The following is a 16,081-nucleotide window of genomic DNA, read 5'->3' on the forward strand; positions in this document are numbered from 1 at the left end:
GATATCGTGGAGCATAGAGAAGTAGCCGGCCGGTGTTCTCACATCTAATGAGCCGGCCTGGCAAATCGCGGTGGGGCCGATTATGGTGTTCACGTAGGGGAAGACCACTGCTTGTGTCCGAGCGAGACGCGGAATTTATATATGCTAGTACCTAGTACAGAGCGAGTTAGTTTGAAATGCCTGGCTGGTGGGTCGGTTGGCCGGCCGACGTGCTATTTTGGGAAGATGTTTGAATTTTTGATGCAACGCGCGCGGGCGTGGAAGCTACACACTCTCTCTATATAGGTGGAGTTCAACGGTCACCTCTGTTGTTGAGAAAAGAGCCGGAAACCACGGAAGAAATATTTATTGTAAAACAAATTATGAAATATTCCAGATGTTTTTATTTAAGAGATTCGATCACTCTCGTAAATTCGTTTAATTCTAAAATTAATAAATCCAATCCAATAAATAGTTGGGATTTGGTTACAAGCTTTGCTGATTGATATTTTTATAAACTCATAAATGTCTCTAAAAGGTGACTGTATGAAAACATTTAAGCCAAGGAAAAAATTAAGCATTGAATAAAGAGATTAAAAATTTGTTCTAAAAATGGCATGAGTTACTTTAAAATAATCAATTACCGCGTGCTGAATTTGCTTGGATTTACGCGATATCGATAATTTTTGCTCTATGAATTCCATGATTTATTTCTATACTCTCGGTTTGTTTGTACGGTAAATCTCAGAACAGTTTTTGAAGACGTCGTTATCACTTATCAGTCCTTATCACCCAGCGACATTTTTTCTCGTTCTGCTCGACCGTGTTCTTTTCAGAACTGAAGCAGGATTCCGAGTTGGGGCTGCTGGCCGGCCGGCGTGCGGTGGCGCGGCCATAAACGCGCACCGCGAGCACATTCATCCTTAAGCCGGCCCTCATCTTTAATGTACTCTCGCGAGCGCGAGAGCTCCGAAAAGAAGAAGCAGAAACGCAGCCGACTTGACTGCTTTGTGCCCGCGAGCAGCTTTTTCTTTCTCCATTCTCTGACGATTGAAGCGCATTCGTTCTCCCCCTCCCTTCAGTGCAGGGATGATTTTTTAATGCAACTGCTGCTGATGCGATTATTATTTATACTTAAAAGATGAGAAGATGTGTGCGCGTTTCGACCGCTTTTCCTCCTGCTGACGCTCAAAAATGCGCGAGAGCTAAACTTTGGTTTTTGCTCCCCGCTCGACGGAATTTGCAACTGCGGAGCGAACGGGGCCCCCGCTACTCTTTTTCCTTTTAATTACTCCCGAATGCACGCACCCGGAGAGGCATATTTAATTAGTTTTTAATTGCGAACAGGCAGACAGCGAGCGGGTGCCTCTTTCATTTTAATATTTCTGCACGCGGCAGGCATTAGCCAAATGAAGCTGCCAAATTGAATTTTGAACGTGTGTCCGTCCGTTCGTCCTCCTCTCGTTGGACCGACGTCAGCATTAATGCGTGCCAGCTTTTTATCCTCCACGAAGCTGGAATTCAAATCAGCGCGTGAATTATGCAAATCGGCGATTTATTCGGGCCTAGCTTTTTGCTCGCTGTTTTACATTAGCGACATCAACCGGAAATTTCTCTCGTTAAGCCACCCTACAACGCTTACAACGTTGAAAATCCGTCACAATTAATTTGGTAAATCATTTTGCAAGACTGAATTACGACTTTATCCACAGTGGAATCTAAATTATTGTATTATTTATTTTGTCATTTTCCATTATTTCCAAGCCATGCTATAACCTGAAAAGCTTATTTCTTGTAAGCTAGTTAAAAGAATTTTAATAAATTATTTCGATTATTATTGATCGATTTTTACACATAATTGAAATCAAGATACATTGCATCTACAGAGTCGATATATAAATTTTGCTAAACAAATTTTAGAGTAAGTTTTGAATGGCTTTGTTGTTTACCAGCACAAGTTGTTAATTTCACTGACCACTTTCCCAATAATTGACATGCTCGCAGTGCTAATTGAAAATTTGCAAGTCTTTGCCGGTGACCAGTCAGGTGGACCGCGTGCCGCTGGCTAATGAATTAGTTTTGATGTTTCGACACACTCACTCATTACTCACTGTGGCAATGAGAACGCAAAAGAGCAAGTTGTCACAAGCCGAATATAATCACAACGCTGGAGTTGAGTTTTGCAATGGAAATGCAAGAGAGAGAGAGAGAGAGAGAGAGAGAGACCACATCGTTTGTTGACTGATTATTGGCAATCAACGACGACTGCTGTTTTACAGCTGGATTAACATAATTGCTCGCAGTCGCTACGTGGATCATTTTAATTCGTCAACACGCTGCATACTGGCAGTCATCGTGTGCCGGCTGCAAATTAATTTAAATAAACCTGACGTTGGCAGTTTTGGAACATATTTTGATGAGCTAATTTTGTTGCCGTGTTTTGCTCCAAAAAGCAGACGTGAGTTCCCAACGGGTGCTCGAGTTGAATGTTAGTGAAGCTCTGCTCCACATGGACTTTTAGGGTAGCAGAACTTTTAGGCAAGTAAAAATTGTCCATGGTGCACCACCAGTTGTGTGTGTGTTTGTCAGCATCTGTGTTTAAAAGGTTAAAGCTGCAAGCTAAATTTATGAAATGGTCACGTTTAAATAATCCAATGCAGAGCATAAAATAAATATTAAAAATAAATTTTACGTAATTTTGCCTGATTACCAGAACAACGTTTACGTCGATACACAAAATAATATATTCGTTTATTGTAAACCATCACTGCAACAAATAAAAAAATATAATATGTACAGTATGTTAAAACAATCGACTGAATACACTCATGCATGTATTATTGAAACTTAATTACATCATACGGCCGCTCGTAGCCCCTCTCGAACAAAAAATTCAAAACCAAACGAAAAAATCGACATGCAGGTTGTGCAGCAGCATTGTTGCTGTTGTTGCTACCACTGCTGAGCCGTTGTATGAAAACGTTGAAAGCAGAAACACGCTTTTTGCTCGCGACACGACCTCTGCATGAATGTGTACGTGTCAACAATTAGCGCCGCGTTTTTCTTGTCCGTACTCACTCTTTTGGGGCGAGAGCGATCATGCGCGAAAAATGGGCGTTATAACGGAAAAAACTCGACGCGTTATTTTTCTCCTTTTTGGACAGCAGGACACAAAGCCACGCGTTGTTTGCCCTGCACTTTCTATGGCTTTGTTGTCTATAAATTAATTCATAAAAGCTGCTGCTGCGCGCGTATGGCGACGCCAGCGTAATTAGTTTATTCTGTGTGTGTGTGTGTGTGTGTTTGCGTTGCGATAACAATAATAACGCGAGCGCGCAGCGCGCGCATACACACATCACATTTGTAGGAGCCTGCAGAAAAGGAGTGTAAATTTTTATTAAAGAGCAGCCTGTGCATATGCTAATATAACAGAAGAGGCGGAATTACACGCTTTGACTCTCCAGTTGTTATTCGGGGATTGCGTGAGAAGCGAAACGTGGTGGAGGAGGTCTGATAGCTCCTCGGCTTTCAATGACGAAGCCAAGCGGGGGGAGCAACACTTAATGTAATTATTGTTTTGGAAACGGCCACGCGTGTTGTGACCTTTCCAACCTTTTTGACAAATTGCATCGCATTTGTAAAATGGGAATCTGTTCTTCAGGGGCTGCTGGCGAGCTATGACAAATAGGATAAATGGGAATTGCCCTTGCATTGATTTGTGTAGAGTGCGTTTCTCACTGAAATTTTTTATCGGATTGATTTTGGGTAAGGTGCCAAACAATGTGTGTAAATTCAATTTTTAATCTAAAGTAGACAGAACAGATGAGTATAAATTTTTTAAGTTTATTTAGTTTTTTGTGTGTTTTATCAAGCACATTCACAGTTGGATATAAATATTTTATTAATAAATTTGTAGTGGTACAACAGCGCGGTCCTGCTTTTGTTGGGAGCCAACTATTGTCGGCGGTTTGAATTATTGTAATTTTGCATTATTGTTTAACAGCAGAAAGATGATTTTAAAATAAGAATTCAGTTTTCGTCCGTCAGCCACAAGGTTCTGACGTGAGTCGTTTAATTGTGCAGAACCCGATTCAAAGGGGTGAGTCCAACCGTCAGTTATCAAAAAGAATTTGTAACTTATTATTGTATAACAATTTCAGTTCTTGTACTTGATTTAAGTATCCGATCGGACTTGCAACTGTAACCTAATAGACCAACAAAATTCGTCAATCTGAATTTCATCGGTCTTCATCATTTCAACCTTCTTCATTACAACCCTTTCAATCTCCCAAAAATTGAATGTCCAAATAACGAGAGTTTAAAAATATTTAATATGGATTGCAACCGAAAATCTTATAATCACTGGTCTACTCATGTTTATTTTCATATATCTTCTTTTTTACTAGGAAAAAATGATTAAGGTGTTATTATTGCATTTCAAAAAATGTTTTACCACAAACTTATTACAGAGAATATAATAAGTTTTTAACAATTTCAATTTTCGTTCCATCCCCGATGTTTAACCAGCTAGAGATCTATTGACACATCAGAAAGAGACGATTAATCACGGCCAATCGCCTTTTATGATGTATTAGCTATCATCCTAGCAATAATTATCGAGCATTCCGCGAAAAGACAGTGGGAAAACTCTACCACGAGCGAGCAAAAAATGGTGCTTCGGAATTATTTATTGGCGAAACTTTAGTGTGATTTATGGGCTGCTGGAGAGGCCGCGGCCAGCTATCCACTTTGCGCAATCATGTGTGGCTGTGTGTTTCTGCGGCTCTAATTGGAGCACCTGAGTCAGTATTATATTTCTGCAAATTATTTTATAAAGATGATCTGAGCACTACGCGAGTGAAAGTGAATTATTCACTCATTGTCAGTCAGAAGCAACGTTCGCAATAGCGTTCGGGATTATATAAACGGAGAAACGCTTGCATCGCAATTTCCAGGCTGAGAATTAACCCTGACGAGCAGGGGGTGCAATATCTCCGAGTTAGCAGCTTCTCGGTCGTTAAGAATTGGTGTGATTTATTAACGCCTCGCCGCCATTACTTGAGCGAGAGCGCTTATCGCCGCCGTGTTTCGGAAACGTGCGTACCGCGATTTTGAGAGCGGCCCGCCTGCTTAATGAGGGAGCAGTGCAAGATTCTCCCTCGCGGCGTCCTGGTTGCACCCAATCGAATCATTTGCCAAGTGGGCAAATTGCCCTTGCACCCCACAAATCCATTTCCCGCTCACGCACTCCGAAAACGGTGGAAAAGTTGAAAAAAGTTGGCCGCTGCGTTCGAACGCTCGGAGGTGGTCCAATGGTAATGCCAAAAGGTCGTAATTTTTCCTAGCAGTTATCGTGTGAGCAAGATCAGTCCGGGAAATTTCTCTAAAAGGTACAATTTAATGGACTGTGGACTACGGGGATAAGGTTGAAAATTCGGCTTTCCTTGAATAATAAAGTTTTATTGCTGGAAAATTGAAGTAATAATCTTTTCCTTCGGATACAACTACATTTTAAGAAGAAAAGTAGCCTTTGACTTGTCACGGAATTTTCGCTCGTAAAATTTTAAGCTGACATTTTCAATTGATGGTGTGAGAAGTAATAACTATGGTTCTGGATGTCATGATAATTAAATATGAACCATAATCTTCGGTCAATAGTAATCAAAGATTTCAACCACTGGGTTTGACATGAATTCATTTATTTTTTAAATAGTTGATCAATATTTCCGCGCAAAAACGAGAGGCCAAAGTTTGCAGCTTTTTGATGCAAATTAATTCAATCTCTAGGTTCATTACGGAACGAAGAGTGAATGGACTAATTAATTGGGTTTGGCCGGGGCGTGTTGTTTTGCAGCCGCGGCAGGTGGATTCCGCAGGTTCGGCACTAAATTTGATATTCAAAGAGCATAACACACTCGCGGGTGGGATGAATTATCGTCCGGCTCTCCATCCAAGCCAGCAGCGCGTAATATAAAATCTGGAGCAATTAATTAACGAAACGGCTGCACGTTTGCATTTTACGAGCGCGTCCACGTCGGCGCTTTGTTTGCCGGCTGGATAACGTGATCCTCGGACGTTTGCAGGAGAGACACGGTCGGTATCTAGCTCTATGTATCAACGTGGCCCAATAGAACGGCCAGGCCCAGTGATCATTAATCCAGGAGACGCCGCCACCGCCGCCGCCGACGACGAATCCACTTTTTACTCTCCCTTTATCTCGTCCAAATAATTTTAACTGCTCCTGCTGCTTGAATTATTCAGCCGGCTCGGCGCTGCACAAGCAATAAAAATTGATCGGCCCACTTTTCCGACGGATATGCAACGCTTTTGGCCCTTGCGAATGGATCAAAACTGAATGTCTAGTGTGCGGTGCGATAGGGGAATGGCCCCAAGATTGACGTTGCTGGTACACATGAGGTTGAATCGGGAATTTATTGCTAGTCGAGGTGAGACTAAATGACTGTAATTCCTCGTATTTTTCACTTCAAGGGGCTTGAATTAAACTCAAATACAATTTTGAGAAGAAAAGTTCCTAAATTTTGAATTATGGAATGCCTATAACGTATGAAAAAAGATAGGCATCAAAATCAGTAACACTTGAGATATTTGCTGTGTTTCAAATTTAAGACTATTTCGATAGGAAAGTTGTATTAAGCTTAGATTGGGATTATATTGATTGATTCAAACATCCTAGTTAGTTCCCCACGGGTGCTTGGCTATGATTTCAGTCGTTTGGTTCACATATTTTTCTTGTCATGTTGCCTTATCTCATCTGCTCAATCTTATGTTGGTCATTTTACCATTTTTTTACCAAAAATTGCCAGGCAATTAACCGATTGAGAATGCGAAACCCGTAAAAAAACCTTATCGTCGAATAAATTACCTATAAGAAAGTTACCAACCCTTTGTTTATATGTATATAAGCTACCTACCAGACGAAAACACTAATATTGCTATGTTAATTTTATAACGTGTTGATGCTGGAACAAAACTAAAACCCTGCAAGCGCTCAGCGCACCAGCAAAATTTCGCGCCGCTGTTGTGGAGTGGTTTTGTTGTTCGCATCTTATGCATGTACATATACACGAGTGTGCATGTATGTATTACACTCTATAGGCGTTTACGATCCAAGTGGTGGTGTGTATAGTGTTGGCTGCTGCTGAAAAATGCACGATTTAATTGCGGCGAGCGGGCGAGCGCGCAATGGCCGCCGTGCCGCACAATGGGGGCGTTATTTGCGAGAGTAATGTAGCAGAAGTGCAGAAATCCCAAACGGGTGTGCTTTCGCGGCGAGAGAGAGCGGGCGGGAGAGTATTAAAGAGCATTTTTCCGTTATCAGCGCGGCGGAACGGGCGTGCGAGAGTGGTCCCAGGTGCAATACATCGTTTGGAAACCATTTTCCACCCATCTACATTCATTCCGGCGGCGGCCGCTCGGCAAAAAAAGGAAGAAGCTGCACTCTGGCTCTCCGCCTTAAACCGCCTTTTACTATTCAATATAAGCCATTATAGTAAATGAAATTTTTCATCTGGGCTTAGGTTATTATCCTTCGGGGAGGCAAGACCAAGGTTGTAATTTTTTCGCCTCGGCGCGTCGTGCTATTAATATTTCACTCGTAATTCTTGATTAAAAAGTTTCCAGGCCGCTTTCTCGGCCAAATGGACGATTAGGATAAAAAATTAACGCGTAGAGTGCGGACCGAAAAAGTGGATTTCCCCGCGCTGCTTGTTTAGTGGTGGAAAAAGAGCGATTGCCTCTGCAAGGCAGATTGTGCGTGAGTAATATCCCCTCTCGTCGCGAGTGACGTCACGCTGCGTGAAAAAGTTTGCGAGTCGATTAATTGATGAGGATTTTATTACCCTCGCCTGGAGCAAGTTCGGTCTCAACGGGCTGATGAAATTTCCATCGGAGCCTTGAATGTATTCCTTTCCGATAATTTTGTTAATTCAAAATGGACCAAAACCAGTGTTTTGTCGTTTAATGATAACCTCACACACGTTTAACCTTTATTATGCAAGCTTTTATTATGCATAGATTAAACTATAAAAATAAAAAAAACGGTGTCAACAAATTCATGATAAAGCATGTGCCAAAATCTTGCATGGTCAATAATTTAAAATAATACAAGATAAAAATTTATTTCTTATCAATTTCTTTTTATTCACATGAACTGAAATAATGTAAAAGGTGTTTTTTCGATTCTAGTGAGTCGTTGGTTGTTTTATAGTTGGCAAAATAAAGAAATAAAGTTTATTGTCAAGCTGGGTTATTTGTTAATCTCTTGCCTTATCAATACCATTTACAACACAGTCATATGAGGGCGGGTCACCTGTGAGTTCTCCTGCGCCTTTTGCGTCAATAATAATTTCTTCAAAGACAGTCGTAAATGCGGGCGCAGTGGGATCCGATGTCGTCATACTAGATGAAATCTCAGCATCAATCACAGTCCTCGGTCTAGGTTGAGCTGTTGCATTGGCTTTTCTAAACCCAAGTAGAAATTCTATTAAAAAAGAGAAGGACGAATCTTCAATAAAACCATACCTGCGTTGTCTGTATGTGATGCAAAAAAATACAACGGCCACAAAAAATATTGCCCCAAAAATTGGCCCTAGTATCCATGTGAAGTCTTGGGAAGTTTCAAGATCTGCATTCGCGAATAGAAAACGGTGTGTGATCAAATCAGAAAACAAGAGAATCGAAGGGATTTTACCTTTTGAAAATTCTCCATCATCATTGGTGCAAATGCTTGTTGAATTGCAAGTCAAACGGCTACAACAGTCGTCTGTTTCCTTGCAAGAATCTCCAATTTCTTAAAATTTACATAATAAGCTTGACAGTGAGATGAAAATGATAAAAGATTGGAACCATACGTGAGCATTGATCAAAATCTTGTTGAACCAAATATTTTGTTCTAGTCATAGCGGTATCTACTCTGCGTTTAAAATTAGTGAAACAAATACTGCTGATGATATCTTTCCTCCCAGCTAATTGCGCTTAGTTATCATTGAATTGATTGTTCATGAGATAAGATAGGACACGCAATTTCACTGCTAGAACATGCGAAGTCTTAGTTGCATCCGCATGGGCTTTGTTTGTATCATTAAAGCGATATTTTGAAGAGTTAAATAATTATGATACTTCAAATTTTTTATCCGCACATAATGAATCTAATTATGTTTTATATTGGAAAATGACAATTTGATTTGAGTTTATCATATATTGATGAAGATTTTTAACTTTTTCTTTCTAAATTAGAAGGATTTTACATCACATACGAGAAAATCGGTGGTTTTTAAATATTTCATGGGATTAATAATTTTTTCACGCTATGCCTCAGTGAATATTTTGAAAAATTTAAATAGGTTGGTCAATGCTATTCAAAAATTACAGTTACGAAGGCAATGATTATAAATTTCATTAAACAAAATGAGAAAAATGATTATGAAGTAAAAATTGGAAACTATTTTAACTCATTACCACAAGAATTACTAGAGAATTGTTTGAAAGTAATTTTACTACCTCTCATTGCACATGAAAACGTAACACTATTTTTTAAAACCCATTGATGGTGTTACTGTTAATGCAATTAGCAGGAGTCTCTACAAATCAAGAGCAAACCTCCCCTTTTGACCAAACTCGGACCACCCCTCTTGTGCAGCTAGCTAATCTTGTGCAATTTGTCTGTTCTAGGTAAGGATAATCAAGCATCACTCAAAGCCAGCCAGCCGTCCTTTGTGGCTCCTCTTGCCTCTTGTCCGTAAGTCGGTTTGTTTAATTTTTCTCGAGACTGCTGCACAAAGGATATCAAAGGAAGCCGTTCAAGAGCCTTATTTGGGGGCTGAAAGCGGTGGAAAACAAGCCTTGAAACGTCCGTTTAGTTGAGGAGCACGACTAAGGGTCAAACCTAGGCCCCCAATTAAATGGACTTTCTGATTTTAAAGTTTCTCACGAAAATTTTTGTTGGAAAATGAAATATACATATTTTTAACGTGTACTGGATTGTTTGAATTGATTTTTTTAACAGACATTTCGGGTTTCCTTCTGATTGAGGTGTCTGATCATGCAGTGAAGCACGTGAATGTTTTTCTCCGGAATAATAAACAATGTTTACAATCGTAATGACAACAAATGTTGCAATTTACCGATATGGCAAAGCACAAGCCTGTCTTGTTAAGGGAATATCATTGCCTCCACACCAAAGATTTGGATTAAAAATTCAATATATTTTTCCGTGAACTAGTTTCACACGTTATTCAACGGAGCAATTAAGTTAGTTGAGAAATTAGTTAGTTTGAAATTTTTTTCGCAAGCTTCTAACAAATTTCAGTGGATTTTTGTCACCTTAGATATATGTGAAATTAATATTTCCCAACAATGAAAAGCATTCTGAATTTTCAAAATATGAGTTAGGAAGACAGTTGTAATTTAGCATGCGATATATGCGGTTTTCATTACCATGTCGCTTGATCGCGCGTCATTCACTCAGTTTCTTTGCGTTCGCCTCTATTCAGACGAGCAGCATTTCCATCAGGCCGAAATTGCCGTGCTGAAAAATGAGCTTCCTTATTACCACGCAAGAAAATTCCGGGCAAAAACAGACATGCTCCAGCGAAAGAGCTGTTCCACGTTAATGGCGCGTATTTGTCAAGCGGTCCGAAAGTCGGTCTCTCCCCAGTGTGTGTGTATGCAACCGGCACGACCGCCGTCGCTCGCAACGAACCGCAAAGCAATTGCCGCTGCGAAATATCGGCCGCCGGAATTTATTCAAATTGAAATGAATGAATCGTCGATATATCGGCCGACCGAGAGACGAAAAGTCGATGGCGGCGGCGGCGGTGGCGGCGGAGCAGCGACAGAGCGAGCGGAATGCCATTTATACTGGCACGCATGCATTTAGTTTGAGCAGTCGTTCGTCAAGACCGATGGCTCGAATGACGTCACTGCACGGGCGGCACGTTATAGGCAAATACATTAGATTGCCTCCGAGTGTAATGTGCTCAACTGCTGGAGCACCAGCATCAGGCTCTCGAGAGTGAATTTCGAGGAAGGCCAATAAATGTTCCCTTAACTCGCAATTTGGTTCAAGAGAGCGTTTCGATGACTTCACTCTCTCTCTCCAGGGCTTGATCAGAATTTCATTTGGAGAAGCTTCTTGCAAGCTTCATTCGTGTCCTAAACGGCGTGCTTTGATTTGCAAGCGAATGAAGTGTTACTTAATCAATTAGCGTGATTTATCAATTTGAAAAGAATATAAATTAGGTTATAAAGCGTTGCTGGAAAATAGAGTTTCGTAAATTTACCAACAGCTTATTATGCAATAAAGACCGCATGGAAATAAAGCATTGCTATCTTTTAGCTCGCTGCTACTTTTGAACAAACGCTGTGAAACACGACAACAATCGGATTCGCGAGCGGGATAGTTTTTGTGCTGGAGTGTATATCATGACACACCGCTTGCCGCACGGGTATAGGTGGGTGAAACGCTTTTACAAGCACTATAATGGCGTGGGAGTGTGCGTTCGCGATAACGGTGGCGACGCATCACACAAACATATCCAAATGTAGCGAAATAATCCCCTGGCGTGCGTATACATATACGCGATTCGAAGGGGGCGCGAAAAGATGCACGTTTTTCATCCATCCAACCACCCACGCTCGTTATTCCCGTTGGTGTGGCCTATAGATTCGCGTTTTAATATGGAATTCGGTGCCGAGCGACAACGAATGAGTGCGAAAAGTACGAGTGGTCTCTCGCTCTCTTTCTCCCTCTCGGTTTTTTTTTGCGAGAAGCGTGTGACACGCTCATTATTTTGCCGCTCGCTCAGCGTGCGGCCCTCTCTCTTTTTCGCCACCCGCACACACACAAATTTCCAGCTCGCCATTTTCATACCCTCACCTCCTCCCAGGGAAAAATATTATCCGAAATTTGTGCTGCTGGTACAGAAGAGTTGCAAAATGTGTAGACGTTTCTCTGCTGGGGGAGGGGTAGAAATTTATGTTTCTGGCGATAAAGCGTAACCCCTAGATTTGAAAGTAACAAAGTTTGAAATTATCACTCGATCTTTCGCTGTTGAGCTAATTGCGAAAAAAACTTGTAAGATGCGACCCCAGTAGAGAGTTTAATTAAAAAAAATTCAAACGGCCCTAGTAAATTCAGAAAAACCTAGAAAACAATTAATACAGAAAAAACTATAGATGCAACATTTAAACGTTACTCATGATTTTCATTCTTCGCACTCGAGATTTTTAAAGTAAAGCGATAAATCCAACTGAATTCCAAACTCTACAAAGCACAAAACGTCCATCTTCATACTTTTCTCTCCGCCAAGTGAGAGCAGAAAGAGAAAAAGAAAGACTGCTATGCTGCATGCGCTGTATTTGTACGCGCGAGAGTAGGAATTTAATTTATAACTTTTTGAAAGTTTCCTCCTTAAATGCATGCCACGACACACTCCGCCCGCCACTGCTAGATTAAAAAATTTCCTCTCGCATTTTTTACCGACTGACGTGCCGCTGCCTCTACTACTGAGCTGCTGCTGCTGCTGGAAAGAAATTAAAACTGAACCAACAGCAGCACTTTGCTTCTTACTCCGTCCGTTGGTCGGGCGGGCCGCTTGGCCAACTTTCTTTCTTCTTTGCTTCGGCCCGAAATATATTAAATGTTTTATTAAAACAGCCGAGTGGAAATTTTTCTGAAGAGAAATGGCCCATCAGAACGAAATTATGGCCGAGGTGCAAGCCTTAGCAAACATTTTCGGGCCAGGGAAAAATTTGCGGAAAGGAAACTTTGCGGCCGTACGCACTTTTCTCGTTAGCCTCTGGATTTTGAAATGTTGCATTCTTGTTATAGGCTCAAACAATCAGTGTCAATATAAATCTATGTGTGTTGCTGCTACATCTCATTAAAAGCAGGTTAATTTTAGAATCATAATCCATAATACAGTGTGATTTGATTGTTGATATTCAATTTTTACTTAACTTAAAAATAGAGTTGCAAAAAAGAATGAACGATAATTTGAAGCAAAGCAATCTTATTATTGATCGATGGCTAGCCATAAACCTTAAATTCTTGAGGTAATTTAGCGGAGTTTCCTCCCCAATAAATTAATTAAAAACTTTGGTGAAGGGAAAAATAGCACGAAAGTTTTCATGGGAATTGAAATTAATTTGCCACATGCATACATGCATACACTACCGTCGTTCCAATCGCAGGAAAGTCAAACAGACACTTTTCCCGCTCGCAACAAAAGCCATTAGAATTGCTGCTACACTACCATCATCATGATTATTACTATTATAGCAGTATCGGAGAGTTTTATTGGCTGTGGAGTACGTTTTCGCACAGGGCGAAAGTTTCCGACGCCGCTACTCTACTCTGCTCCTTCTTTTTTCCATACCGTCCTTTCAGACAGCAGCGCAGTATAAAGCGAAGAGGTCTCTTTCGCTACAGCAGAAATAAATGGAATATTCGTGCCTGCATAACGTTTATGAATATTGTTTACAAATAAAATAGACTCTCGCTAGGCCGTGTGTTTGTGCACAGAAGCATGATTTGTTGCCTTCTTTCCGTGCAATCGGCGAACGGGGAATCGAACGGCTCTTTCGCCCCCACGGCATGTATTAGACTGTGCGCGCCATGTATGTATACCTGCAGAGTACATAACTCATAGTTTACGTACTAAGGTGCATGTGTGTGTTTTTCAACAGCAGCAGCCAGCTAGCGTTTTAATCCGGCGAACCACCTAAGGATCGTTCTATGCACACTTTATTATACAGTTTTATTGAGCTGGTGGAAATCAAACTGGTTCCATTACTCCGCCATAATATATCGGCGTCTTTTATTCCGCCAATAAAAGTGTTTTATGACTCCTTTAAGAAATCGTACGTGGGTGCAATTAAAAAATTCAGGTGAACGCTCTGAGGAGGAAAGGAGTGTAGGTAGGATGCCAAGGCTGCTGCAAGACATCTTGATAATCCGCCGAATATTGCGCCAAACTGGCGGCGAGAATTGTCCGCCCGCTTTTCGTGCCAAACCGACCAGATCTTTTCCACTGAAATACACACTTTCGCCAGCGCTTCCCTTCAAGTAATTGGCGCAAATTTCTTTCTGTCTAGATCTAAAAACTTTGAGCGGAAAAGTCCTTGTCACAGGTTCCTTGAAGCAAGCAAAAGAATCACAAACAAAATCTCCAAAGAGGGATTTAAGAAGACCTAAATTTCAAAAGTATTTTCTTATCTTACTTAAGCTTTTAAATGCAAAAGCTATAAAATATTGGCATATTTTTACCATCTAGTTCATGTTTGATTTTTTTCTTTGGCGAATATGATTTTTACCAACGTATATCGTAGCAAAATAAACACTGTCGGTAGCTGTCAGTTTTATAGTAAAGCAGCTTCGGCAGCAATATCCGGGAGGTGGCGGTGGGGCAGACTCACAAAACGGCAATAACAATAATCATATATAATAACACCGATCGCTGCTGCTTTTTCGTCGTGGAGAGAGAAAGAGAAAGACGAGCCATTAACAGAGCGAAAGAGCCGTGGCCGGTATTAAATATCGATTTGCACGCGGCAGGCGCTTTTTTATTTCCAAAATATTTATTGGCTAACTTTTTATGGACAATAATGCCGAGTCGGAAAACAGAGGCTGGACGGGTGGTGCGGCCGGGGCGCGTGTGTGTGTGCCACTGCTTCGATTTTTCCACTCTGATGTGTGATTGATGAGAAAAATGCCAGTGTCGGTATTTGCGGCCGATATGCGACCGCACACACTCGCACATATAACTCGTTCGCTGCAAACCGAGCGAGCATCCTCGCAGGCAGTTTGGTATGCCTGCTTTTTATCCCTCGCTTGCTAACACCTTATGACACTTCCATTACATTTTGCCCCTGCGCTGCTCCGCCGCTAGCACACGCACCGCCAGAGCAAAAAATTATTTTGGATGGCGCATTTCATCGCGATTTGCTAATTTTACTAGTATTGGCTCTGAGCTGTGAGTGGAAAAATACTATACAATTTGTATTTTCTCAGCTCTAAATCATTTCAAATGTGTATTTTTTGGAAACATTGAAATTAGACATTGAGAAATAAACACAACTCGAACACTGACATTAAAATCGTCATCAGGCCGGACAATTGAATCTAAACTACCCTGCTGTTTTTTCAACTGGGAAAGATGCTAATGACTCCAAGTAACAGCCCAAAATTCTAATATTAAAACTTAATTTCAAGTAATTATTTCATTGATATCTTCAAAATTGTGTTTCTCACTTAAAGAGGAAATATTTCTCCCCAACTTCTATAATTTCACCTCACAACCAGTCGTGTAGTGTTGTCAACAATATCGGATACTATCAACATTGTCAACTTGCAATGAAAATTGTAAAGATACCAATGGTCCCAGACAGCCTTAAAAAAACAATCAGAACAGGAACCGTTCCCAGAATTTGACCAATCAATGTGATTGCAAACGTCTATTAGTATTTAACTTGATAGCTGAATCAGCTTCTGTTTCCGCATCACAGATTACCAAAATGAATGGAAATTTCTGCTGGCGCAGAACTATTAAACTAGGGAGGCTGGGGCAAAAAAGCAGTCTGAATTAGTGATGACAGCTAAAAGCTTTTGCGTTTAAATGAAATTATTATCACGCGGAAATGAACGCTCGCTGCTCTGCTCTTCCTCGCTCTCTCGTATCTGCATTTTCAGAATAATCCGGCTCTCTGGCAACCAATCCGCCAACTAATTTTCACCTGCTGAAAGTTGAAACTCTGCGCTTTGCGTAGCAAACTGCTTACAGCACAAATTCTCGCCGGTGAGGTTTCCTTTGGCATTCATTCCACCCACCTAGCCGCTGTGTGTGTGTGTGTGTGTGTTGAAACACTCTCCGGCAGCAGGTCCGACGAGCTTTCATGTGAACATGTGTGTGTGTGTGTGCATGATTCATTCATTAAGCCAAACCGCATTTTACTACTGCTGATGAAGTAAGCAGAGGGAATTTTCGTTGCGAATTCAGTCCACGTAAAAAGCAAGCGGACGAAACCGCCGAGCGGGCGGAATTAGCAACACACTCACTCGGCTTTAATACGCACGCCTTACGTA

At 41.1% G+C, this 16,081-nt stretch overlaps 1 protein-coding gene and 1 long non-coding RNA gene across 7 annotated transcripts in view; one reads left to right on the top strand and one right to left on the bottom strand.

The window, feature by feature from the left end:
• Positions 1–16,081, top strand: part of bru3 (bruno 3) — a 375,654-nt gene that overhangs the window by 18,773 nt on the left and 340,800 nt on the right. The window lies entirely within an intron of this gene.
• Positions 8,121–8,944, bottom strand: LOC135936778 (uncharacterized). Its single transcript, XR_010574387.1, has 4 exons — positions 8,850–8,944; positions 8,690–8,788; positions 8,521–8,623; positions 8,121–8,460 (listed from the first exon to the last, which is right to left on the bottom strand). It is a non-coding gene; the product is annotated as an uncharacterized LOC135936778 (long non-coding RNA).

The sequence above is a fragment of the Cloeon dipterum genome, chromosome 2 (assembly GCF_949628265.1).
Source record: "Cloeon dipterum chromosome 2, ieCloDipt1.1, whole genome shotgun sequence".
Classification (NCBI taxonomy): domain Eukaryota; kingdom Metazoa; phylum Arthropoda; class Insecta; order Ephemeroptera; family Baetidae; genus Cloeon; species Cloeon dipterum.